This window comes from Rattus norvegicus, chromosome 1, assembly GCF_021556685.1.
Source record: "Rattus norvegicus strain SHRSP/BbbUtx chromosome 1, alternate assembly SHRSP_T2T, whole genome shotgun sequence".
In the NCBI taxonomy this organism is placed as follows: Eukaryota; Metazoa; Chordata; class Mammalia; order Rodentia; family Muridae; genus Rattus; species Rattus norvegicus.
The window spans coordinates 64,969,023-64,996,016 of NC_141534.1; the positions used below are offsets into that span (position 1 = coordinate 64,969,023).

The 26,994-nt window shown below is 43.8% G+C and overlaps 1 pseudogene; it reads right to left on the reverse strand.

Annotated features, from left to right (window-relative positions):
• Positions 1 to 1,401: 1,401 nt before the first annotated feature.
• LOC148007154 (sperm motility kinase Y pseudogene) lies at positions 1,402 to 18,824 on the reverse strand (annotated as a pseudogene).
• Positions 18,825 to 26,994: the final 8,170 nt, after the last annotated feature.

The following is a 26,994-nucleotide window of genomic DNA, read 5'->3' on the forward strand; positions in this document are numbered from 1 at the left end:
GACTGAGAGGGAACCATGCAATCCAGGACCCTGTTGGGATCAGGGAATATTCCAGGTCCCCTCTCACGCAGGATGCAAGGCTAGGAGCTCTGTGTGCCCTGACACAGGGGCATGGGACCGTGACTCCCATGAAATGCTCCTTCATACCTATTACATCATCAGCTTTGAGAAGGTCTTCCTCAGTAAGTACATTCCACACTGCTTGCCTCTGCCATCTGGCTCTCTTTTCCAGGGCTGCATGCCATCAGGAACATTGACATGTCTTCTATGAAAATTAATATTCTGTTAAATCATTTTGATAAACAGTTCTCAGCATGATATCTGTGCCCAGAAGTAGTCATCAGCAATTCTCACGGGGACAGGGAATCAAAATCTTCCCCCTGCTCTTCATCCTCCTCTTTCTCCTCCTCTTCCTTCTCTTCCTCCTCCTCCTCTTCTTTCTCCTCTCTTCATCTTCCTCCTCCTCCTCCTCCTCCTCCTCCTACACTCCTCCTTCTCCTCCTCCTGCTGCTGCTGTGCCTAATGCTGCTTCTGCTATTGTTGCTACTCCTGTTGCTGCTGTAGTTTCTGCTGGTGTCTTTTCCATTGCCATGTGTCTGAAATCACCTACTGTTTATACTGAGGACATGAAAGAATTTCCAGATGACACTGTGAAATAGACAAGACAATTTATTCCAAGCAAAAAAGACAGTGAGGTAGAATTCTTAGCTTACCATTTGGGGCTTTGATTTGCCTTACTATATTATAACATCCTTTTTCTACTTCTCAGTTGAGGTCTTTGAAAGAAACCATTTAGACCTATTACCTATAAAATTCAATAGATCACTAGGTCTTAGGAACAAAAAAAAACAGTATGTAAAACAATATGCATGCATGCAGGATTCTGACCATCAACTATAACCCACAAACTAGGTTGTTGATACTTATTCAATGACAAACCTTGTTAATTAGTTTTGAGGCTTAATGGAATGGGATGTTACATTTGAAAACATAAGACTCTGTTCTGCAGCACTTGTGATTGATGACCACATGTGAAAAGATCAGTAGCCCCTGGAGGAGTCCATGAGCCCATGAACCTCTTGTCCACACCCTGTGGGAGCTATTGGCCTAAGGGGGAGCTGGAGTCCATCTGAAGGGATGTGCCAACTAGAAAACTCTGTAGAGTGTGGAACTCATCAATCCTATTGGGTCCCTGCTGGGAAGAGGAGAAATCAAGAAGAGGGAGAAGGCTTGGTGTTGGGGAAACCTCATAAAGAACTTAGAGCAGATACAAGGTAAGAATTGTGGGGAAAATGGAAACCAGAGACAGAGGAAGGACCAGCATAGAGCAAACTGAAAAGGACAAAGCACAAAGGTACCTGGGCTATGCCTGCTGCTTGTTCTCTGGACTCTCCCTGTGGCTCATTTCTGGGGGGAGATTCTGTTCTGCCCCAGGCGAGGTTTCTTTCTCCTTGGCATGCAGCAACACAGCTTTATCAGGGCATTTGCTATATTCCTGGTCCACCCCTTAAAACCTCTGTGCCGGACCCTGCTGGGGATGGGCTTATCCTCTAATGGGGCTCTGTGGGAGAGTGGGTTGTCTTCTTTGATTTCCTTATTGCTACTCTTCTCAGTGAAGATGCTTGTTGTTTGAATGCATGGGACACTCACGGCACATTTGTGATAGTGGTCCTGTGTAGGTGTCATCGGTAGAGGCCTGAGACGACCAGCCACAGTGGATCTTTTGCCTCCTTTTGGATGAGCATTCTGGCCATAGTGAGATACGTGACCATGGGAGGATGACACCCGCAAGGTGCCAAGGACTGGCAGGCTTCCACTCCTCTTTGGTTCTAATCTAAAAGCAGCAGCAGGATCAAGGCTAGGGAATGGTGCTGCAACGGGACTCATTTGCTGTGCCTGGGCTGTGCAGCCATCCCCCTGGAGAGCCTGCTTTTGTAGAAAGAAATAAGTTGCCATTTCCTCATTATATTTTCTTTGTTTTAAAGAGTGTTTTACTACAGAGGCTTGGAATCCAATGCTTTTCATGGCATCCAAAATGGCCGGGTCTGGTGTGAGGGGAAGCATTTCTTCATAGGGACCTATCAATCCGTTCCAGTGTTCTTTGAACCAAGGGTGTTTCATCGCCTTTCTTGCTGTTGGTCTAAAGTTGGGATTTACCCTCAGTAATTTACTAAGGAGGTCCTCCAGTTCTTTTGAAACCCCACAGGGAGCAGGATATACCCCTGCCACTACTTGTCTTTGCAGTTCTTGGATGATCACTGAATCAAATGGGAGCTTTCCCACTACCATACAGTACAAGACCACTACTATAATCCACATATCATTCTTCGGCCCGTTATACTGATGGCCAAGGAGGAGTTCAGGGGAACCAAAAGAGTACGTGCCACAGTGGTGGTTTAGCAGTTTTCCAGGTTGAAATTGGGTGCTAAGCCCAAAGTCGATGACTTTGACCTTTTTGTTTTTATCAATCATTATATTGTCCAGTTTGAGGTCTCGGTGAACAATCCCCTTTCCATGGCAGTAGCTCACTGCTGACAATATCTGTTCAAATATTTGCCGGGCCTCATCCTCCTCTATGTGCCCTGACTCTCTGATGTACTGGTAGAGTTCTTGGCCTTCCACCAGCTCCATTATGAGGTATATTCTCGTTTCCTTTTCAATAACTTGTATGAGAGACACTATGTTGGGGTGGTTGATCTTTCTCATTATGTTTGCTTCCATCATGGCTGGCTGGAACCACTGCTTGTCCTTTCGCAGAACTTTGACAGCCACCGGGGTTCCTGTGAGCCGGTGGTGGGCCAGGAGGACTTTGGCGTTGCCCCCTTGCCCAATTGTCCCCAATACTTGGTATTGGGAATGGAAGTTGCCCTCCTCAGAGATACTGGGCTCGGGTGTAGGGGTTGGTAACTCCTCCTCAGTCTCTGTAGGCATTTTATCAGTACTAATGCTACCTAAAAATAACAAAAATGGAATCAAATAATGAAAAAGATGGAGCAATATAGGAGCTAAAATTACACTTGTGGTACCTAAAAGAAACAAACAAAAGAAAAAAAAAAAAACAAACAAAGACAAAGTAAAAACTAGACTAGAAAAATAGAGCAAAATTATGAAAAAGTTAAGGGGAAAATATGAAGAGTCATAAGTAAAAGCCACCCAAATAACCAACCCCAAAAGAGAAAGCCAAGAGCACACACATACTAAATGCAATGATGAAAATAAAAATCGTCATACTACAATAGGATTGGGCGGCCAAAGATGGTCAATACTATGAATAGATGTTCATTGAAGAAAAAAAAAACAGATGAAAGAAACGAGAGGAGAAAGAATTAGTATAAGACAAAACAAACAAATATAAAAAGCCAACACTTAAGGGAAAACTCCATTGAATTTCAGGACCTAGTGATCCACAAAAATCCACAACTCTCCAGAGAAAAATACTGAAAATTAAAATTAACCAACCACAAGGAATAAGGCAGTTAATTATCAGTGAACAGTAAACCTTAAACAAAGGCCGAAGAGTCAAAGTGTCACAAAGGGCAAATTTGTATCAAGTCTAAGCCAATGATTGCTTGTACTCAATAAATAGAGAAACAGGAATAATGTAAAAGGATGAAACCGCAGGACATTGAAAATGGAGATAGAGTTAATCATCCGACTGCAGAACCGTAAATAATCAAAGCAGTAATATAGCATGTGAGAACATAAAAACCACTAAAAAATGAAACCAGCAATCCATAAAAAATAAATAAATAAATAAAACAAAAAACAAAACCCCAATAAGGAAATAGCCAGTGGCGTGGCAATATGTGACCTAATTCTTTCTCTTGAAGTCATCCAAAAATCAATCAATCAAGAAATAGGCAGCCAGCCATCTACATAGGCCTTTAAACTGATATTATGGGGTTGGCATACCAAATGCCTGGGAGCGACTGGTCAGCCAACCCAGATACTTGGGCAGCTGCAGGCCAGTGAGAGAGCCTGTCTTGAAAATAAGGTTGAGAACCTACCTCAGGAACAGCAGCCGGGGTGACTTCTGGCCTCTACACTCTCTTGCACTGAGGTGCAGGTAATATAGATACAAGGGGCAAAAGGGGATGGGCACGTGCACACACAGACACACACAGACACACACACACACACACACGCACACACACACACACAGGCACTCACACAGGCACAGGCACACACACAGGAACACACACAGAAATACACAGAAGTGAACTTATACTCACACAAACTCTTACAAACACCCAGATTCACACAAAGCACGCATACTTACACACAAGCAAAGCTGAAAAAACACACGTCAGACACATACACACATACACACAGGGATACACATACGCACAAGAAGACATACACACATACAAACACATACACACATAAAAACCTGTAAACTCACACACTCCTACATATACTGACAAACACACAGGCAAAAGTGTACACGCACTCACACACAGGCCAATCTGTCAACACACACTCTCTTACACACACTGATACATACACATATACACAGTACAGTAAAATTCGATACAACCACACACAGCTCACTAGATACAACCAAGTCGCAGAGGGCTCCACTCCACACCTCCTCTCAAAGCACTCAAAGAATTCCAGGCCTGGCAACAGCTTAATATGTGTTTGCTGGGCCACCTCACAATCACTCCTCATGAGGTCACAATAGGACCTGTCATGACATGGTTGGGAAGGACTCTGAGACCGTGGCTTCTATGGGCTATGGAAAGACTTTAGGCTGTTAGAAATAAAACCCTGTAAGATGTTTAGCTGTCCATAGTTCTCTGTTTTGAATGCTTACTCTGCATCCTGCTAAAAAGTCCTCATGTTTACACTCAGGGTGTCACGTTATCTTTGAATTCTGAAGGATTAGCCTCAAACTGATGGTATAGTTTTCTTTTTTTAAAGACAAAGCTGTTTCTAAACTGACCCATCAAGAGGACACTGTTCTCATAAGTCCTCAGAAAGGCTCTAGGTTATCATCAAACACCTGAGACAAAGCTGCAGGACTAGTCAGAGACTTGAGTTTGAATCCCCCAAACGCCTAATGGATGCATCAGCAAAGCTCATAAGCTTTCTCTGTGGAGAAGTTAACATGGACCAACAGATTAGAGGGCCAGAGCCCCAACCCATGCTGGGTGGACACTCTCCTCTGACATCCAACACAGAGATCTTTGTACAGAGATCAGGAGAAGGCTTCTCTGAATAGCTGTGCAGAGCACCTCAGGCTCAGGGACTCAGGACTGACACCCATAGAATGCTGTAGTGGAACCCTTTGTGATTCAAGGGCTCATCTGCCTGGGTCCCTGAGCCTCTAGAGATGATCCCAGGACTGGGCTGTGGCTGCTTATGGGCTCAGACAGGGAGGTGCCAGGGGGTTTGCCCTTGGCTCCTGGGAGTAGAGCAGTTTTTCTTTCCCTGTCCCTGCTTTTTGAACTTTTCTTTCCTTGGGAAAATGGAAGGACTGGAAGAAGTCTGGCTATGGAGAGTGAGGCTGGCTGGGAAACTGCTCGCTGTTCTCCATTGTCATCCTGCTGGGGGTTTGGAGTTGTTGGCAGGTTAGCCTCTCCACCATTCCAATCTGCTTCTCTCCATTTAATCCATGCATCTCTGTCTCTTCGCTTCGTGACATGGTTGCACAAGTCCTACCTGTAGCTGCCACTCCAGGGCATAAGTCCCTCAGTGAGTGAATTCCAGATGGTTCTGTCTAGAGAGAAATTGTACAGGGTCGTTGCTCAGTATGTAGGTACATGGAAGAGGATACTGCACGGCATCCAAACACATTTCATATAACATCAATCCACATACTCTGGTACTCATCAGTTCTATTTACACCTTTCGCGATTACTGCTATTCACTGTACTGTGAAGTGTGAATTTTTATTATGTTTCACTTCTTCAAAGGAAGAGACAGTGTTTAGCACTGGAGATTCCAAAGGCCTAGCTGGAAGGGAGGCCTTGACACACATGTGTGCTCCTGGGAAAGAGCTCTTTCATAAAACACCCCGTTGAATCCCATCATGTATGGATTGCTCTATGCCCTATCTAGGGTTGACCTCAGTGTATATATATATATATATATATATATATATATATATATATATGTATGTATATATATGTATATATATATATATATGTATATTGACTTGAGTAATTTTTATATACATTTCCAGTATTCCCTTTCCCAGTTTCCGTGCAAACATCCCCTTCCCTCCTCCCCATCCTGCCCCCCTTGTCGCCCTCCTCCCAACAATCTAGTTCACTGGGGGTTCAGTCTTAGCAGGACCCAGGGCTTCCCCTTCCAATGGTGATCTTACTAGGATATTAATTCTCCATGTTCCCTTCCCCAGCTTCCAGACTTTAGATGACTGGATGCCCTGACTGATTTTTACACAGGATAAAAGTTGGCTACATTTGTGTTTGATTATTAACAGTGCCTCTGGAACTAAACTCAGATCATCAGCTATTCCTTTCACCTCTGAACCATCTCAAAAGCTCACACTATATATTCTGTTCTGTCCTCAGTGTACCATGTATTGCTATAATCACCAGCATTGTTAAAGCAAGCCAAAGGAGATTTATAAAATCTTCAGATTTTGAAATTTACATTCACACATAGCTTGTGCTACACATCATTAATCCCCCTTTCATGAGAGAGAAGGTCTCTATACTGTCCAAACCACCCTTGTGTACAGGGTGAGTTTTAGGACAGCTTCAGTTTGTGGTAACACTCTGTCTCAAATTAAGCACACAACAGCAACAACCCAACCACACTCACACAGAAACACATGCATGGAACATACACACACACACACACACACGCACGCACACGCACACACACACACACACACACACACACACAGAGCACTTTCCAGTTTCTACCCTTCTGATTCGTCAAGTGAGCAATTAGTGTAACTGTACTTTAATCTCACCTACCTCAGTCCTTCCAGTCTGTAGGCTTCTCTTAAACCCTCAGGAATTGGCAACTGACATCAGGCCGGTTTCTGCTTGCTGGTGGGGAAATTGGGTTGTGTTGCTTTGTTAATCTGCACTCCCTCAGCCAACCTCCACAGGCCCTGAGAAGATTCCATTAACCTCCTTCAGAGTACTTTAGTGTTTTAAAGTCATACTCAACAATGTAAGAAACCATTTGGTTTGATTGCAGCATTTAGGATTGTGTTGAGTAGGCACCAGCAGAATGTACACTGTTTATGAAGTAGGTCTGTGAGTAAGGGCTAGGTGTAATTTTATCTGCTGAGTGAGTGAGCGTTTGCTCCATATCGTTACCCATTTTGGCTTCTGTGGTATTTTTATTCCTATAGACTAAACGGTTTGAGTTTGTGTTGGCTTCTTCTGTGATTTCAGTATCCAGCACCTCTGGACTTATCCTATAAGTATGACCAGATTAACAGGGCTGTTGATTTTCCATGGAGATGCTTGTTTACATTTTTACTTAATCCACATCTTATGTTCAAGAGGAGGGAGAGCAGCTTGCTGGCTTTGCAGCAACACACATTGACCCAGAGTGAAGGTTCTCTCTGTTACTGATTCGAATTCCTGAATCATCATGACATTTTGCATGAGCTATCCTCCACTGTCTCGGGCATTTGAGTACTCCTTTCCCAGTTGCTGACTCTGTTTGGGAAGACTCAGGAGGTGTGCCCTTGCTGGAGAAAGAATGCCAGTGGGGCTGGGCTTTGAGGTTTTAGTGCTCTGCACCACTCCCTGTGCACTCTCTGCTTTGTACTTGTGATTCCAGATGTGAGTCCTCTGCTTCCTGCTCCTTCCACCGTTTAGGTGTAACAGGTGGTCTGTGAAATAGGATCACTAATCGCCTACATGTTTTATAGTTTGCTGTGCTCATGGCATTTCTGTCACAGAAATACAAATGTAACTAATGCAGAAGGGGATGTGATAGAGCGGACTCTTGCTCCGTGATACCTGACCATGCCAGTTTGTGCTTGTTACTTGTTTTGGAAAATATGCAAGAATTCAGAACTTTGAACTAGAAGTGGCCCAGTGCCACTTCTAGTTTAATGGGGTATACTGGCAGGAGCTTGGGAGTCAGGAGTGCCAAGACCTATCCAGAATGTGGAAGCACAGGACAAGGAGATTCAGAAGGCAATAATATTTGTAACTGGCCTGGGATAATTTGTATGATGCTTTTACAAAAATGTGGCTTCCTTCAGCCCACATCGTAAAAACCTACCTGAGGCTAAATTAAAAAGTAATAAACAAATTTCTTCGATGAAAATTTGAAGAGAGCCCAGTATGGCCTCTGTTATACTGAGGTTATAGGACTTCAATGAAAAAGAGCAAATGGGGCAAATAGAAATGCAAAATGTATAGTTTACAGAGAAAAGGACACTGGGAAGATTAATATTTTAGCCAATGCCTAGGCCAGAAGAGAGCCTGCAATTACTTAGGAGATTAGAACCTTAATAAGAGGCCATGTCTCCTCAGGTGAAGACATCACTCAATTAACCTCGTAATCTGTGGTAGAAAGTGACTTACTTAGGGTTTACCTGCTATTAACAGACACCATGACCAATGCAAATCTTATAAGAAGAACACTGCTTTGGGTTTGGTTTACAAGTTCAGCAGTTTGGTTCATTATCATCAAGGTGGGAGCATGGCAGCATCTAGGCAGATATGGTACAGGAGGAGCTGAGTGTTCTACATCATCATCTGAACGCTGCTACTAGAAAACTGATTTTCATGCAGCTAGGACAAGGAACATAAGGGTCACATCTACAGTGACACACTTCCTCAATCAAGGCTACACCTATCCAATGAGGGCTCATCTGCAAATAGTCCCACTCCCTGGGCTGAGCATATTCAAATCAACACAGGAACATTAGGCATTTTCAGTTCCTGAAATCACCTGTGATCAGAAGCTGCTGCTACTGTGGGTCATGGGGCCCAGGGCTTTCCAGAACTCAGGCATCTTCTCATGTACTCTCATCAGTCACTGGGAGTAAGGAAGCTCAGCAAAGGACTGCTGTGTGGGCTGAGAAAACTGAGAAAGTCTGCTTGGGAAGGTGTGTCAATCTTCATCTCCACATGGAGATAGCATGGGGGTTAACTGACCTTACCTGACCAGTTTCCATGTTTGGTACCCCTGGACCATATTCATTGTCAGGTAGGAAAGTGTTATTTGGCACCCAATGTCATGTTGTGCTTATCATGTACCCAAAGTTGATAGATGACTTAAGAATGTAGGCTTGAAAGGTATCCAGTTTCTATTCTGGGAAGGAGACCAGCAGGCCTGAGAGGAACAGGCCTCATGTGCAGAGGGATGTACCATCTGTACATGGTTGGGAGAAGCTCAGAGAAGGTTAGTCAAAGCTGTCTATCCAGTAGAGGTTAGTTAACTGTGAAACTATCACTAACAGTAAAGGTAACTTGAACTCTGAGGAAGAGAAGGTTTGTTGCCATTGTTTGTGGACCATGCTTCAGAGGTGATGAGACACAGAGAAACTGTGCCTTGGGTTCATGCCACGAAGCTTGCTAGCTGAGCACTTCACATCTTAAGTTGTGTATGTCGTCAGGGCCCTTACACAAAGGTGATCTAGTGACAGTGTCTTGCTTTATTTGTAGCAATCACATGAATTTAAATTTCCTACTTGTTCTTGTTCTTAAAAACTCACTGATTAGTTTTAGCTGAGACTCCTGGGACACTTTTCTCTCACATGCTGTAAGTTTCAAAGATTTGGTGATTAACATAAATAACTATTCATAGGTGAACACAGGGCCCACACTGACCTCACCTTGCTATCTGGAACTGTTATTCCTGAGCCAAGGGTCTCAAGGGTCTCTGCCTCAGAAAGAAATGTGGAAAAGTGATCTCATAATCTATTCACATTCCTTGTGTCATCCAGAATATCTGCTAGAATGAGAGGATCCTTCCCTTCTCAGGACAATGTAGAAAATGATTCCCCAGGAGGAAAGAAAGGGCCACTACCCGCCTCTGTGGCGCAGTCCCTGGTGTTCACTGTAATGTCACCCAACAGTCCCACCTTGAATCTCCTGTTCCACTTAAGCATGGAGCCTCCCTTTTATTCTGGGAGATAAACAGGAATCTCCAGCTAGGAACAGTGGTCCAAACATGAGGTTAGGTGAAGGCAGTGAGAATGGGGTATATACATTAAGGGTCTCTGATTGAATGATTCTGAACTTAATGTACTTCCTACTAGAGTCATCTGTAAGTGATATGTAAGCTTTGTATTAAAATGTACCTTTACGTCCAAGATTTCATGGTAGGTCAATGCCCTACACTCTCTTAAAGATCATTTAAGAACTGCATGAAGAAGAGAAAATACTGATCAGAAAATATTCCTCGGTGTACAAGACTGGTTTACATGTGCAAGTCTCTGTGCTCAACTCAAAGAGCACACAATATGCATTAGAAAGTAGATGATAAGAACTCTCTTTCTCTCTCTCTCTCTCTCTCTCTCTCTCTCTCTCTCTACCTCACTTTCGATCTATCACTCTCTCATGGGTGTGTGTGTCTCTGTGTGTGTGTGCATGTGTTTGTGAATCTTTGTCTGTGTGTCTGTCTGTCTGTCTGTCTGTCACTCTCTCTCTCCTGTGTGTGTGTGTGTGTGTGTGTGTGTGTGTGTGTGTGTGTGTGTGTGAGAGAGAGAGAGAGAGAGAAGGTGAGCTGAGGGTCTGCATGCCGAGTTGGAACAAGGATCCCATGTTGATTGACTCCCACCTTGACAAGTATCATGTTGTTGGGATGACCAGCATGTGACTATTGGGACAAGATAGAAGTGTTTACAAAGCCAACAGTTTTGACCGATTTATGCAAATTAGGGCAGATTTGAGAGTACACTTAGGAGTTTTAAACTTTGTTTGAAAAAACAAAAAACAGTGATCTTGGAATAGTTTCTTTGGAGTATGCCGCCAAAGGCCAAATTTTATCTGATTGTTGGTGAGCACCTGTAGGTTTTTGTGTTCCTCATGTAGTATCCCTTAGGTTTGGGTCAGACAATGTAAACCTTATCATTTCCACTGTTTTTAACATCTCAAATGATGTCCCACGTTCTAGGTGCCAATCCACAAATGCCCACTCCTACATCTCCTCCCTCCTCCCTCCATTGTGCCACTATGATGCTGCTCCTCAACTCACCCAACTTTTCGAAACCCACCACCCCAGCCTCCTCCTACGTTCGAGCATCACATCTCCACAGGACCAAGGGCCTTCCACCCCTTTGGTTTCAAATAATGCCATCCTCTGATATATATTGGTTGGTGGTCTATTTTCTGGAAGCTCTGGGTCATCAGCCAGCATATATTGTTCTTCCTCTATTGCAGGACCTCCTCTGTCACAGGACATCCACTGTTTAAGCACCACCACTACCTCAGGAAGTCCACTGTCTGTGTGTCAACTCCACTGTTACAGGACCACAAGTGTCTCAACACTTCAACTATCACAGCACTTCTACTGTTCAGGAGCTCAAGAGTCTCAGCATCTCAAGTGTCACAGGACCTCCTTTGTCCAAGAACTGGACTGTCCAAGCAACACTACTATTGCGGGACCTCCACTGTCACAGGACTTCCACTGTAGGAGCACTACAACTGTCTCAGGACACCCACTGTCCTATCACCTCCACTATCCCAGGAATTCCACTGTCGTAGCACCACCCATAGCAACTACAGTGTTTCAGGACATCAACTGAAGCAAGATCTCCCATGATGCTGCAACTTCACTGCCACAGGATCTCTACAGTGACAGGAATACCCCTGTATCAGCAATTCCAATTTTGCAGGACCTCCACTGTAGCAGAACCTTCAATTGTGCAGCAGCTCCCCTGTAGGTAGATTGACCTCCACGATCTCAGTGCCTCCACTTTCAAAGGACCTTCACTGTCACAGAACCGGCGCCATTTCAGTGTCTCCACTGTTGCAGGACCTACCTCTTCACAGGATCTGCACTGTTGCAGCAACTGTAATTTCAATTTTTCAAAGTCATTGCTGGTTATTATATTTGAGGCTGAATGAAATGTGATGCTACTTTTGAAAGCATAAGAATTTGTTCTATAGCTCTTGTGATAAATGCCGTGTGTGCTAGGACCACTAACCTATGGAAGATTTCATGAGCTCATACCACTCTCCACCTCACTTTGTGGAAGCTGGTGTTTTTAGAGTGTGATAAACTTCAGGTGAATGGATGCATTCAGCTGCACCACGCTCTAGAGTGGGCTACACAGCAGTCATATTGAGTCCTTGCTGGGAAGAGAAGAAATCCAGAAGAGGGAGAAGGCTTGGGTTGGGGGAAGAATCATAAAATACTTAGAGGATATAAGAAGGTAAGAATTATGGGGAACAGGAAAACAGAGCCAGAGGAAGAATGAGCACAGAGCAAACTGGGAAGGACAAAGTACAAAGGCACGTGGGTTTTGCCATCTGCGTGTTCTCTGGACAATCTCCCTTGGCCTCATTTCTGGGAGAAAACTCTTCCTCCACCCCCTTGTAAGGTTTTATTCTTGAAGGAAAGCAGCCACACAACTTCATCAGTGAATTTCCCCATTGTAATTGGTTCATCCTTTAATGCCTCTGGGAAATCCCCAGCTGGGGAATGTCCTGCTCTCTGCTGAGAGACAGCAGGAAAGTAGGTTGTCTTCTGTTTTCTCGTTGCTACAGCTCTTCTAAGTGTGGCTAATGGTTGAGTGAAGACACAGGACACTTCTGGTGTGTATGTATGCTTTGTTCACTGTGGGTGTTGTCGGGAGTGTCCTGAAAAGAAGAAGGGCATGCCCAATGGCTCTTTGCTTCCTCTTTGACTAGCCTTATGATCATAGGGAGACACTAGGCCATTGGAAGATGAGGAGAACAATGTGTCTATGTTGTGTTCACTTCTGTTCCTATTTAGTCCTAGAGGGAAATCAGCAAGGGTAGAGAATGGGACCGTAACTGGACAAAGCTGCTGAGCCTGTGTTGTGAAGCAATTCCTGTGTATAACTTGCTGTTACATTAAGCAATAGGATGCCATATTCTGGTTATACCTTTTTTGATGCAATGAATCTATAAAATTTTACCTCAAACCTCAATATATTACGTTTCTTCCTCTTTTGGAGTATCTGGCATGAGAGGGATCACTTCTTCATAAGGATTTGTGAACCTCTTCCAGTTTTCATTGACCAGGGGTACATCATCACCTCTGTGACTGTCAGCCCATAGTTCGGATTGACTTTTATTAAGAGGCTAAGCTGCCTCTTCTGACACCCCACAGTGAACAGGGTACACACCTGCTACAACCTGTCTTCTGAACTGTTGTATGACAACAGAGTCAAATACAACAGTGAAATATAAGCCTACTCCTAAGATCCATACGTTGTTTTTTTTTTTTTTTTGCACCATCATAAAGTTGTCCTAGGAAGAGATCAGGTGCATCAATAGGGTAAGCAACATGCTGCCAGTTCAGCATTTGCCCAGGTTTGTCTTGAGTTGAAGGCCAAAGTCGATGCTTTTGACTTTTCTGTTCTTCTCTAACAAAATATAATCTGGTTTAAGGTCACTGTGAACTTATACAGTGCCCATAGCCATAGATAAAGCCTGCTAATATTTGCCTAAATATTTCCTTGGCTCCTTCCTCCTCTCGGTGGAAAGACTTTCAGATGTATTTGTAAAGCTTTAAAATTTCAACCAGTTTCACGATAAGTTATTAGAATTGTCTCAGACTCAATTGGAGAAGCAAGATGATGTTGGGGTGGATGAAAAACTTCATTATATTTGCCATGGTCATGTTTGGCTGGCACCATTGCTTCTTCTTTGCATGCACTTTGATAACCCCTGTAGCAGAACTCCCACTGTCCCAGCACCTGAACTATCCCAAGACCTCCACAGTCAAAGGACCAATATTGTGGTAGGGCGTCTGTGGTCAGGCAACTCCTCTGTCTCAGACCCTCCAAATTGCAAGACCTTTATGGGCACTGGAAGTCACTGTCCCTAAACTTCCACTGTTGGAGTACCTCAACTATAACAAGGACCTCTACTATTGTACAACCCCCTTGTCATAGCACGTCTATTGTTACAAAGTAGTCCACTGTCAAAGGACCTCCAGGGTCTCAGCCTCTCCACTGTTACAGGATCTCTACTGTCTTAGGACCGCTGCTGTTGGAGGACCTCCTGTCTCTCAGCAACTTCAGTTTGTTGGAGCTCTCCTATCAGAGGACATTTACATTTTCTGTACTTCCAGTGTCACAGCTGTTATAAGAACCTCCGTTCTCACAGGACCTCCAGTGCGTCAGTACCTCCACTGTCCAAGGACTTTTATATTGTAGGACCTCTACTGTCCTACAGAATGTCCACTGTCGCTAGATTTCCACTGTCACAACACCGCAACCATTACAAGAACTGCAATTTTGGCATGACCTCCAGTGTTCCAGCCCCTCCAGTGTCATAGGACCTCCACTATCACAGGACGTCCACTGTCTCACCAAGGTCAATTTAAAGGACCTCTACTATAACAGGATATCCACTGTAGCTGGACTTACACTTTTGCAGTACCTCAACTGTTGCAGGACCAACAAGGTTGCAGGACATAGACCCTCTCAGCAGCTAGAATTTGCAGGACCTCTACTGGCACAAAAATTCCACAGTTGCTGGAGCTCCACTGTCACTGCAAATGCACTGTCTCATGATATTCACTGTTGCTGGACCAGTAGTGTGGCAGCACATCCATTTTTGCCAAGCCCCTCCACTGACGCAAGACTTCCACTTTTGTAGCACCTTCACGGTCCAAACAAACCAACTCCTGCAGGATCTCCATTGTCTCAGGGCATTCACTAATGCCAGCTCTCCAATGTTGTAGGATATCCACTTTCACAACAGCTAGAATCTTGCAGGACCTCTACTGGCAAAGACAGTCCACTGCTGCTGGCTCTCTACGGTCAGTGCCAATGCATCGATTCATGACCTCCATTGTCACAGGACCTCCACTTTTGTAGGACCTTCACTGTCCAGGCAAACTGCAGGATCTCCAGTGTCTCAGGACATTTACTGGTGCAGAGCCTCCCTTTATTCCAGACTTCAACTATTCCAAGGTCATCTACACTGTCTTAGGACCTCCAATATTGCAGGACCTCAAATGTCCCAGGACCTCAGGTGACATAGCACCTCCATTGTCCCAACACCCTTACTGTCTCAGAACCTCAATTTTCCCACGACCTGTTCAGTTGCATGACCTCCAAAGTTGGAAGAACTGCACGGTATGAGAGCCTCAACTGTTGCAGGACCTCCAATGTTGTAGGAACACAATATTCCTACACTGGACCTACACTGTCCATCACCTTCACTTTCCTAGCACCTCCACTCTCACAGGACCTACACTGTTGCAGGAACTCCATTGTCTGAGCACCTGCATGTCTCAGGACCTCGAATGATCCAGAACCTCTAATGGTGCAGGACCTCCACTGTCACCAGACTTCCACTGTCTCAGGACATCCACTCTATCACCAACTAGACTTTTGCAGAACTTCTACTGGAACAGGATCTCCATTGTGGCTGGTCTTACATTGTCTAAGGCCTCCACTATCACAGACTTTCAGATGAATTTGTAAAGCTGTAGAACTTCAAAGAGCTCCATGGGAAGGTAGACGTGTCTCAGACTCAATTCCTTGGTGAAGCAATATGAATTTGGGGTGGATTAATATCTTCATTATATTTGCCATGGTCTGGTCTGGGTGGCATCCTTGCTGCTTCTTTCCATGCATTTTGATAACCATTGTAGCAGTACTTCCACTGTCCCAGAACCTGCACTACCCTAAGAACTCCCTTGTCACAGGACATCCACTGTGGTAGTACCTCGGCTGTCAGGAAACTCCACAGACTCAGTACCTCCAAACTGCAAGATCTCTACTGGCACAGGAATTCTACTGTCCCTGAACATCCACTGTCACAGCACTTCAACTGTTTCAAGGACCTCTATTGTCGCAAGACCTCCTATATCATGGTTATAAGGACCTGCATTGTCAAAAGACCTCCATTGTCTCAGCCCTTCCACTTTCTCAGGACCTCCAAGCAGCAGGAACTCTACTGGCACAGGTTATCCATTGACACTGCTTTTCCACTGTTGCAGGACCTCAACTGTTATAAGGACCTCCACTGTGGCAGGACCTTCAGTGTCTCATCAACTTCACGGTGAGCAACACCAATGTGCAAGACCTCTACTAGCACAGGATATGCACAGTATCTATACTTAGACTGTTGCAGTACCTTAACTGTTGCAGGACCTCCAATTTAGAACATGCACTCTTTTAGCAGCCAGACTTTTGCAGGACCTCTACTGGCACAATAATTCCTCTGTTGTTGGACCTCCACCGTCAGTTCAATGGCACTGACTCATGACATCCACTGTTGCAGGACCTCCAATGTTGAAGGATGTTCACTGTTGCAGGGCATTCCCTGTCAAAGGACCTCTGTTGATGCAGGATCTCCACTTTCACTGTTCTAGCAAACCAACTATTGCAGAACCTACAGTGTTGGAACAACTGCATTGTATCAGGACATTTACTGTTGCATGACCTGTAGTGTGGAAACACCCCCATTTTTACCAGATCTCAGCTGTCCCAGGCCCATCTCCACTGACTGAGGACCTCCAATAATGCAGGACATCCAATATTTCAGGACCTCAAATGTGCCAGGACCTCAACTGATGAAGGATCTCCAATATCGCAGCACCAAAACAGTCACAGGACCTCCATTGTCCCATCACCTTTACTGTCCCAGCACCTCCACTCTCACATGACCTACAATGGTGCATAAACTCCAATGTCCGAGCAACTGCACTGTCTCAGGACCTCGATTGTTCCAGAACCTCCAATAGTGCAGGACCTCCACTGTCACCAGATCTCCACTGTCTTAGAACATCCACTCTATCACCAACTCGACTTGTGTAGAACCTCTCCTGGCACAGCATCTCCATTGTGCCTGGTCTGACATTGTCTCAAAACTTCAGCTATCACAGGAATTCCACTGTAGCAGGACCTCCTCTGTCTAAAGACAACCCCTATTGCAGGACCTTTACTGTGCAAGGAACTCCACTGTTGCAGGACATCCATTCTTGCAACACCTGCATTGTCTCAGGACCTCCACTGTACCAATCCCATCTCCAATGTCTCAGGACGCCCACTCTTTCAGGACCTCCACTGTTGCATGATCTTGAATGTAAAAGGACCTTCGCTATCTCAGTGCCTCCACTGTTGCACGAACTACAATGTCTCTCAGTGCCTCCACTGTTGAAGGACCTACAATGTCACGGGTGCTGCACTGCTTTATCAACACCACTATCACTTATTACAAGGCTTTGCTGGTTATTTTGAAGCTTAATGGAGAATGATGTTACTTTTGACAAAATAAGAATTTGTTCCAAATCGCTTGTGATTAATTGCCATATGTGCAAGGATCAGTTGCCCCTAGAAGATTGCATGAATCCATAGGCCTCTAGACCTCACCTTGTGGGAACCGTTTCCTTTTGGTGGTGATACCGTCCTGGTAAAGGCATGGGGTAACAGGACAACTCTGAAGTCTGGGGTACACATCAGTCATATTGAGTCCTTGTTCGGAAGAGGAGAAATCTAGAAGAGGGAGAAGAATTGGCGGAAGAATGATACAGTACTTAAAAAGTTAAGACAGAAACGATTTTGCAGAAATGGATACCAGAGACAGAGCTAAGCAACACAGAGCAAACTGGGTAGAACAAAGCACAAAGGTACCTGTCCTTGCCTGCCTGCCGCTTATTTTTTGGATGCTGTCTCCAGCCCTCATTTCTCAGGAGAGACACTGTCCTGCCCAGGAGAGTTTTCTTGCTTGATTGAGCACAGGAACACTGCTTCATTTGGATATTCCTAATTTCTTGGACCATCCCTTGAATCCTCTTAGCCAGCCACTGATGGGGACAGACTCGCCCTCTCCTCATGCACAGAGAGATAATAGGTTGTCTTCTGTGTTCTCATTGATGCTTCTGTTCAGCCTGAGGCTGCTTGTTGAATGAAGGAAGAAGACACTCTGGCATGTATGTTTTGTCCAGGTCATCTGTAGTGGCCTGTGAAGAAAGCCAGTCCCACTGGTTCTTCTGAAAGCTCTATGACTAGAATATAGACAAAGGCATAAATGAGGCCATGGGGTTGACAAGTCCAATGTGTCAATGGTGGGTTGGCTTCCACTCCTCTGCAGTCCAGTCCTAGAGGGACAGCAGCATAATCATTAAGGGTAGGGAATGGAGCCATTACTAGACTCACTGTCTGAGCCTGGGTATGAAGCCAGGCATCAGAATAGCCTGTCCTTCCAGTAAGCAGTTGGATGCCATGATCCGCTTAGACTTTCTTTGATGTAAAGAATCTTTATGTCTTGTGTTTTGAATGGAACATGTTGCACTACTTCCAAAATTCCAGGGTGTGGCCTGAGAGGTATCATTTCTTCATAGGGATTTGGGAAACGCTCCCAATCTTCTTTGAAGCAGGGGTGCATTATCATGTCTATGACTGATATTTCTGGGTTTGACTGTTATTAAATGCTAAGCAGGTCATCTAGCTCTCTTGACACCCCACAGTGGTCAAGATGCACACCTGCCACAACCTGTCTTTTCAGCTCTTATATGAAAACAGAGGTAAATTTTTCAGGTACCATAAAATGTAAGACTAACATTCATATGTGGTTCTTTGGACCATCATAAGTATAACCCAGGAAGAGTTCAGGGGCATCAAAAGTGTTAGCACCGTAGTACAGGTTCAGCATTTGCTCTGGTTTGTCTTGGGTACTAAGGCCAGTGTCGATGATTTTGACTTTATTGTTCTTATCCACCATTTTATTTGTTTTGAAGTCCTGTATTTATTCTGTGCCCCTGACAGTAGATCCAGGCTGCTAATATCTGCATAAGTATTTCCCATGCCTTGTCTTTCACTATGTAGCCATACTTTCAGATACATTTATGAAGACATTGAACCTCACACAGCTCCATGACAAGGTATCTACTTGTTTTCGTCTCAATTATTGAAGATGATGTTGGAGTGGTTAACCACAATTGTCATCATTGCCGTGGTCATTATTGGATGGCATAAGTGCTTCTTCCTCTTAAGGACTTGGAGGCCACTGTAGCAGGACATCCACTGTCTTAGCACCTGCTTTTTCCCCACACCTCCACTGTGCTGACTGTCCAAGCCTATTTTGTGCTGTCTTGCCTGTGAACTTCCTGCCTTTGCAGAAGGAAGTAGGATGCCATGGTCTGGTTATAATTTTGTTCAGTTGAAGTGTCCTTAGTTTCCAGCACTTGGAATCCTATATATTCCATTGCTCTTATACTTACAGGGTCTGGCCTGAGGGGGATCAGTTGCTCATAGGGATTTGGGAACTGCGTCTAGCCTTAGTTGAACTAGGGTTGCATCATGACCACAGTGACTTTTGGCCTATATCTAGGGTTGACTGTCATTAGGAGGCTAAGTAGGTCCTTCTGACACCACACCAGAGGCACCACACACTCCTGCTACAACCTGTCTTCTCAACTCTAGAATGAAGAGAGAGTCAAATGGAAACTTTCTGACTGCCATGAAATATAAAACTCCACCTAAGCGTCAAATTTAGTTCTTTGGAACGTCATAAAATTTGCCAAAGAAGAGTTCAGGAACACAAAAAGTATAAGTACTGCAGTGCTGGTTCATCATTTACCCTGATTGGAATGGGATACTAAGGCCAAAGTTGGTAATTTTGACTTTCCCATTGATGTACAACACAATATTCTTTGGCTTTAGGTGCCTGTGAAATATTGTGTGCCCATAGCAGTAGCTCATCACAGCTATTATTTACACAATATTTTGCTGGCCTTGCCTTGCTCTAGGTAGCCATACTTTTGGGTGTATTTGTAAAGCTGTTGCCCTTCAACCAGCTCCATGAATAGATGTATTGTTTTGGTCTAAATTACTTGAAGAATCGAGATGATGTTGGGGTGATCAACCATCATCATCACTTCCATGGTCATTGCTGGCTGGCATTATTTCTTCTCTAATACAAGGACTTTGTTGGACACTGTCACAGGAACACCAGTGTGGTAGAAACTCTGTTGTCAAATCAACTCCACATTCTCAGGGCCTCCAAATTGCAGGGCCTCTCCTGGCACAGGACATACACTTTCCCTGTACTTCTACTCTCACAGAGTCTCAACTTTTCAGGACCTGAACTATTGTAGGACCTTCACTGTTGCAGAAAATTGATTCTCTCAGCAACTAGTATGTTGCAGGACCTCAGCTAGCAGAGAAATTCCACTGCTGCAGGACCTGCGATGTCAATGTAAATCTAGAGTCTCAAGAACTCCACTGTTGCAGGAGCTCCAGTGTTGTAGGATGTCCAATTTTGCAGGGCCATCACTGTCAAAGGACCTCCTCTGTCACAGCCTAGACCTTCAGACTTAACTGTAAAACTAGTGGCATTCAAGTAGCACCATGACAAGGTATTATCTTGTCTCAGACTCAATTACTTGCGTAGTGAAATGAAGTTAGAGTGGTCAAAAATCATCATCGTTACAAGCACTTTGATGTGCACTGTAGCAGGACATCCACTGTTCCAGTGTGGCTTCTGTCCCAGTACCTCCACTATCACTGGACCTCCAGTGTCATAGGACCTTCTCACTAACAGCGGCTGCATTTTCAGGACCCTCAATTTTCAGGACATCTACTGTCACAGTATGTGTACTGTTACTGGACTTTCATTGTCACTGCACCTAAACTGTCACAAGGTCATCCAATGTCACAGAGCAGTGTCTCAGCACCTCTACTCTCCCAGGACCCCACAGTCACAGGACCTCCAATAACTCAGGAAATCCAAGTTCCATTACCTCAACTGGCACAGCGTGTCCACCCACTGATGTTGGACTTTCACTGTGGTAACACCTCAACTGTCACATGAAGCCCACTATTGAACGACCTCCACTTTTCAGGACATCTATTTCCTCTGAAACTAGAATTGGCAGGACCTCCTCTGTCACAGTACGTCTACTGTCGAAGCACTTCCACTATCACAGGACCTCTAGTGCTGCAAGGCTTTCACTATTATAGCATTTCTATTGTCGCCACACCTCTACTGGCTCTCCTACACCTGTACTGTCCCATCACCTCCTAGGTCAAAGATCCTGACTCGTGCATCAATTGAAGTTTTTCAAGACCTCCACTGTAGCAGCATATCCACTGTCCCAGCTGCTACTCCACTGTCAAAGGACCTGAAATGTCTTAGGAACTCCACTGTTACAGGACCTCAACTGATGAAGCACCTCAACTGTCACAGTACCTCCACTCTTGCAGTACCTCCAAAAACTCAGCCACTCCACTGTCACAAGTCTTCCAATTTGAAGGAACTCGACTGTTGCAGCACCTCCACAGTTGTCGAAGCACCATTGATATGGCACTTCCCCTGTCCTGGGACCTCCATAGCTTCTACTCTATATTCTGAGGAACTCAACTGTTGAAGCACATCCACTGTCCCAGGACCTCCATTGACAATGGACCTCATTGTGTCAGGAACACCACTTTTGCTTGGTCTGTCCCTATAACCTCTGGGCTGGCACTAGCTGAGGACAGACTTTCTCCCTACTGAGGCATACCAGGAGAGTAGATTGGCTTCTGTGTTCTTATTGCCATTGTTCTTCTCAGTGAGGCTGATTATTTAGTGTATTCAGGCGACACTGGAGGCATGGATGCATGTTTCTCCAGTGTGGGTGTCATCTGGAGTGGCCTGAAGAGAGAAGGGCAGCACCAGGGGCTCTTATGCCTAATCATGGACCAGTTTATGGCCGCAGGGAAACAGAAAGCCATTGGAGGATGATGAGACCAGTGTGCTTAGGGTGGGGTAGCTTCCACTTTTCCTTGAGCCCAAAGGGAATGAATCATTATCATCAAGGGTAGGGAATAACTGAACTCAATGTGTGAGCCTCTGTTGTTCAGCCTTGCACCTGGAGAACTTGCCAGGACAGTAAGCAACATGATCCCATGGGTTGATTATACATTGTAATATCTTAGGCTCTGGACTCAATGTGTTCCATGTCGTCCACAATTACAGGGTCCTGTGTGATGGAGCTCAGTCCTCATAGGGATTTGAGAAAGCCTTCCGGTCTTCCTTTAACCAGCGGTACATCATCACATCAGTGACTGTCATCCTATATTTCATGTTGAGTATCATTAAGAGGCTAAGCAGGTTATCCATCTCTTCTAACACCCAACAGGTGGCAGAATACAATTGCCACAACAAGTCTTTTCAAATCTAGTATGAATACAGAGTAAAGATCTTAACTTAATAAGTACCATGTAAAACTAAGGTCCAAATGTCATTTTGTGGACTATCATAAAGTTTGCTGGGCAAGAGTTGAGGAGTTCCAAAAGACAAAGCACCACAGTGCCAGTTCAGCATTGCCCTGGTTCAACTTGTGTTCTAATGCGAAAGAAAGTCTACGATTTTAACTTATCCATTTATGTCCAACATAATCTTATATGGTTTGAGTTCCCTGTGTACTATACCATGCTCATGGCATTAGCTCACAGTTGCTCTAATTTGCCTAAATATTTGCCTGACTTTATCCTCCTCTACCTTACCCCCATTTTCTGGTGTTTTCATAAAACTGTTGTCCTTCAATGAGCTCTTAATGGGGAAATAAGATGCTGTTCAGGTGGTCGACCATCATCATTGTCTCTGCCTTGGTCATGAGTGGCTGGCACCATTGCTTCTTTAGAAGCAGTTTGATGGTCATGGGGCTGCCAGGGAGCTGATGGTGTGGTATTGGGACCTTGGCGTTGCTCCTGTGTCCCATGGTCCTTAAGTCTTTGTATTGACAGTGGAAGTATACCTCCTCAGAGATTCTGCTCAGGTCTAGGGTGTTGTAACTCCTCCTTACTATGTGTAAGCATTGTAGTTAAAAACTACAAATATTCCCTATAAATAACTTAATAAGAATAGAATAAAAATGATGAAAAAGATGTAGTGAAATTACTATATGTGTTAACTCAAAATGAGCAAAATGTCTTGTGGATTGCTCTTTGTATTTTTGCTTTCCCAACAGGGTGGACCTGTAGTGCAATAGATCACATATTCAGATGATGTCAGGTGAAATAGTAATTAGCCAAATAAAGGTTACTTCCTCTGATTGGACAATGGAAGGAAAAGGTAGAGCAGAATGCATTGGAAAAGGGAGAGAAAGAAAAATAGAGATGGAGAATGTGGGCAAGAAGTAGATGGAGGAGGAAGAGGTTGAAAATGGAGCAGACCCCTGTGGCCTGGAGGAGCCACAAGTAGCTAGAGATTTCATAATGGGCAATAGAGTGGTGTAGAGGTGTATTTGTCCAATCTAATCGCACATTTTGTCGTTATATTATTGAGTTTTCTGTTCCTTGCATGGGCGTTTTTGGTTTGGAGATTTACCCATGTAAATCTGGTTAGTATAAACCTCTGGTATTTTCATTTCAAATGACTAAGGCAAGTCCTGTGAGAGGAACTTTACCCAGCCTTCTGCAGGCCAGCCAGAGGGTGTGGGTGGGATGAGAAATGCAACAGCACTCCAGGCACTTCAGTTAAAATTTGTTTGGTTAAAGTAGCAAACTAACAGCAGGAACCAAGACAAGATGGCTGCATAGAACTACCCATGTAGGGTGAACCTAACCACTGATACCAGAGCATAGAATGAATTAGCATGGGTTTAATTTAAAACTACATGCAATAGATGACGTCGAGTGTGGTAGTCATCAATCCACTAGGGAGTTAGGATTCTTGTCCTAGGGATGAGAGAATTAGATTCCTGAATGAGCAGAGATGAGTCAAGGGACTCCAGCACATGGGAATCTAAACACAGGGATAGACAGACCCAAATCAGGCTCTGAGTTCTCCTCCTGTAAAAAGAATCAGTATAATGAATGGCTCCAGGCAGAGAGGGAAAGTAAAGGGTGCCTGCTTTTAATAAAGTTTGGTTTAGTTGTTGCTAATTTGGTTTAATTGGATAGAAGAGGACACAATTTTGGCCTCAGTCACCTGGGGAATTCCTCCTGAGGTTCAGAGCTAACTCAGGGAAAATGGGCCCTGATTATCTGGGAGCTCCTGCTGTGCAGGGAGAAGCTGAGCTAACAGAAAAACTACAACCTGCAAAGCAGACAACAGAGATTGGATGAGGATAAAATCCTCTAGGAAAGTCTCAGTGTCTCACAGGATGCTCCTGTTCTCTCAAAAGTGGGTTCAATATCCTGGCCTGGCAGATTAGAAAAGGCCGGAAAGAAAGGTTTCTACTGTGCTTGTTTGGTTTAGTTACTTTGTTGAGAAGTTAATTTTCAAAATGTGTGTGATTTTGAATTTTCTGGTTATTTTACTATTTTTCTGGGAAAGATGTCAAGCTAAAAATCTTTCTGGTTACTGGCTAAAGGACATGCTAGTTTGGGAGAAAGACCTTATGTTTCTGCTTATAGGAAAAGTAATTAGGCCCTGGACTCCTTCCAGAGTTCTCTGGATCAGAAAGGGCAGAGGGAGCCACCCTGAAGAACTAGAAAATTCTAGAGAACCAAAAAAGAAAGGTAAAGATTCCTTATGCCATCCTTCACAAGGCATGAGCAAAGACTTAGGATTGGTTATTATTAAATTTGGCTCATAAAAAGACTATCTTTTCACATGCTCAAACAAAGAGCAATTTCATCTTGAGTAGTCAAGGTATTTTATGTTAAACTGGTTCACAATCGGCTTAGCAATCGAGCCTTAGGATGCAGAGTAACAAGTGCATAGAAGTAGCCATGCAGGCTGCGTGAAACTCTGATGCCTGTGTTTAGCCAGACTTAGTGCTGGGTTATTTTAATATTGCATGTAGCATAATGTGCTTGAAATGAACTAAAATCAAAGTTAGAAAAATAGAATATATATCATGGAAAGATATCAGGGAAAAGGCTAAAAACAAAAATCCCAAGTAAAATCCAAACAAATAACCAACTTTATAATCTGTTCAGCAGAGTCATGAAGCTCTCTAGAAGGAGACAAGAGAGGATGCAGCTGTTGGGCTATCTCAGGCAAACTCTGCACCAGAGCACCTGTTCAAAGAGATTAGGGCATCATTACTGTACCATGGATGTTTACTGGGAGAATTGAATGAATTAACAGCTGAGTTGTGGAATTCTATAGATCTATAAAATAATCCGCAGTGGATAATTCAAAGTTATGAAATATCTTCCAGCTTCTTAATCAGAACTATAAATTTTCAATGTAGCCCATGGATGCTGAGGGTAACTGTGATTTCAAGGTCATTTCCAATCATCTATGTTAAGTGTTTTGACTCAAGGAAAGTGGCATTGCCATAGATGAAATCAGTTAAAGGCATATTTATTTCTGCTTTGCCAAGTAACTGGACAAAAGTCAGTTCAAAAAGTTGCCATTATTGAGTGTACTTTTTTCCTCTCAGTTACTTCATGTATTTTCTCACTTATTTAAATTTCCATACATCTATACAGTAAAATATGGTCTTATCAACCCTAACTTCTCTCCTCCAAATTCTAAAAGATTCCTCTCAGAATCCCCCTTTTGACTCTATAGCCCTGGTTAGTCTGGGACTGGCTGTGTAAATCAGATTAGTCTAGAACTCACAGAGGTCCGCCTGAATCAGATCCTGGGTTAAAAGTCAGCACCACTAAACCACCCCTCTGTGTGTGTGTGTGTGTGTGTGTGTGTGTGTGTGTGTGTGTGTGTGTGTGTGTACAGAAATACACATAAACACATTTTTTTGTATCTCATTAAGCCCTGTTAGACCTGGTCAGGCTTGCATACTGTGTGTACAGCTGTTCACTGGGAGTCGTACCAATGGCCTTCCCCCAAGGAAGAATGAATTTCTATCAGCTGCTGTTAACTGCAGCTCCTCATTTGATGCAAGGGCTTATAATTTCTTCTCCCACCCATGCATGATGTGCAGACAAATGCCACATCTGTCACTTTACTCGGTTAACATATACTAATAAAATGTTGTGGTGTTTTCAAATTTATATGTATATATATATATATATGTATGTATATATATTGTGCATGTATAATGACACATCGTATATACTCGTAGTGGCTATTCCTGGTTGTGAACTTGACTATAAGTGGAATGAACTACAACCCAGAATTGTAAAGCTCACCTTTGATCCTGATGTTGAGGCTGGGAGATACAAGTTTCTGAACTGCATCTTGGCATGGAGATCATGAGGCAAAGTGGCTAGGAATCTCAGGAGCTTAAGGCAAGGAGGTCTCTGAGTTCAAGGTCACCTGGGACAAAGCAAGTCCCAGATCCAGCTGTGGTTGTATGCACCTTTAACCTGGGACACACCTTCTGCTGGGGATTTACATGAGGACATTGGAAGAAGGAAGAGTCTCTCTTTTTCACCTGCCTGTCTGCCTGCCTTGTGGGACTGAGCCACTGCTAGATCCTTGGACTCCCATTCATACCTGCTGCTGATCATGGTTGGGGAGTTGGACTACAGACTGCAAGTCATCAACAAATTGTCTCTCTGTACAGAGATTACCCATAAGTTCTGTGACTCTAAAGAACCCTATATAAGACAATTCTCTTTTATAATATATAATTTCTATTTATATACTAATGTACAATGTAATTTATTATTTTATTCATAATTTTATTACATACATACATATATATATATGTAAATAAAACACAGGTTGTATGCCTATGAAACAGTAACACACTGCATACTTGATGACTGCTGCCTTGTCCCTACTCCCTACTGCAGGGGAGAAAATGGACCAGTCTCACCAATGAAAAAGGTAAACTAAAATGTTAACTACTGGGTGGAAATACAGATGGTGTGCATATAAAATAACATCTTCTTGATTCCTTCTTTAGAAATTTTTCTTCATTTCTTGAAGTCACTTTTTATGATACATTATTATATGATATACTATCTCACAGTTATTATGGTAAGTTATTTTTATTGTTAGTACAAAAGTATACACATAATGTTGTGCTAATTCCAGTAATGTC